At 43.9% G+C, this 1,448-nt stretch overlaps 1 pseudogene across 1 annotated transcript; it reads right to left on the reverse strand.

The window, feature by feature from the left end:
• Positions 1 to 374: 374 nt before the first annotated feature.
• On the reverse strand, positions 375 to 759 carry LOC311618382 (NHP2-like protein 1; annotated as a pseudogene). Its single transcript has one exon. The product of its transcript is annotated as an NHP2-like protein 1 (transcript).
• Positions 760 to 1,448: the final 689 nt, after the last annotated feature.

The following is a 1,448-nucleotide window of genomic DNA, read 5'->3' on the forward strand; positions in this document are numbered from 1 at the left end:
TCTTTTACCTTGCTGCTTTTATGATTCCCTCTCTGTCTCTAACCTCTGGCATTTTAATTATCTTGGTGTGAGCCTCTTTGGATTAATCTTGTTTGGGACTCTGAGCTTCCTGGACTTGTATATCTATTTCCTTTGCCAGGTTAGGGAAGTTGATTCCCTCTAATGTGTTCTTTATTTCAGTTATTGAATTCCTTATTTCTGATTAGTTATTTGGAAATGTTTCTGTCTCCAGTTGTGTGTGTGTTTTTCAAATAAAAATCAGATAAAAATCAGATTTACCACTACAATATTTTATAACAACAGAAGGTAGCTGGAAATCCTACAGGCTAACTTGTACAATATAATACACAACCCCAGGGACAGAAGTCACTGGTTTAGACTAAGAACCTTTCAATGGACTACTGAATGGATTGGATCTGTTGCTTCAGCTGTTAGCCTTCTTTGATGGTGACAAAACAGGTGATGACACGCCTGGAGACCCCACAGGCCCACCCCAGTGCCTGCTTGGAGCACACAAACATGTAGGGCACATTCTTGTATTCACATAGCAGTGGGAGGTACAAGATGATCTCCAGGGCTCTGCATCTGCAGCCATCACAATGAACTCAGAGATGCCTCTGTTAAGGGTCTTGGTGGCCTCATTAGCTCCTTTTTGAAGCTGCTTCTAGTCACATGACTGCTGAATGAGATCCAATTGTTTTTTGGTGAGGTGGGCATCTTCGAGAGGTAGTCCTTCAGATTTATACTAGCCTCAGTCATAGCTGCATTTCAGCAGTCCTGCCTCTCCTGTAGAACTGAGAAGGAGCACTCCACTCTATGGGAAAGTTGCGCCAAAGTCCTATCTCCAATTTTATGTTTCCTATGTCGTTCTTGACGTTTTCACTGAATTCACTGAGGATTCTCATAACCAATGTTTTGAACTCTGCATTTGTTAGATTGCTTGTCTCATTTTCATTTAGTTCTTTTTCTAGAGATTTGTCCTTTTATTTGGGACAAGTTTCTCTGTCTCCTCATTTTGGCTGCCTCCCTGTATGTATTTTCTATGCATTTAGTGGAACTGCTAAGTCTTCTGGTTTTACCAGAGTGACCTAATGTAGGTGTTCTGGGGGCCCAGTGATGCGTCCCTTATCACCTAAGCTGAGTGCTCTATGGCTGTTCCTTGTAGTTGGGCCTTGATTGCTGTTACAATGTCAGTAGGAGGACCCTCAAACTGACTGGCTGTGAGGAATGGCCATGAGTACAGCAGATGAGCTGGTGTGCAGGGGCTGACCACATGGACTGGGATTTGCTTCTGTGGAGCTCTGGTGCCAAATCCATCCTTTGGGTATGTTATTTGTGGAGGTGGGTGGGTGGTGCTCTGATTTGGTCTAAAGCCAGCCATTGTGTAAGTTGATTCTGGGGCCTCTTAGGAGGTACTCTGGTCAGACCAAGGCCAACCACTGCCTGTG

The sequence above is a fragment of the Pipistrellus hanaki genome (assembly GCF_964339955.1).
Source record: "Pipistrellus hanaki genome assembly, chromosome: 2".
Classification (NCBI taxonomy): Eukaryota; Metazoa; Chordata; class Mammalia; order Chiroptera; family Vespertilionidae; genus Pipistrellus; species Pipistrellus hanaki.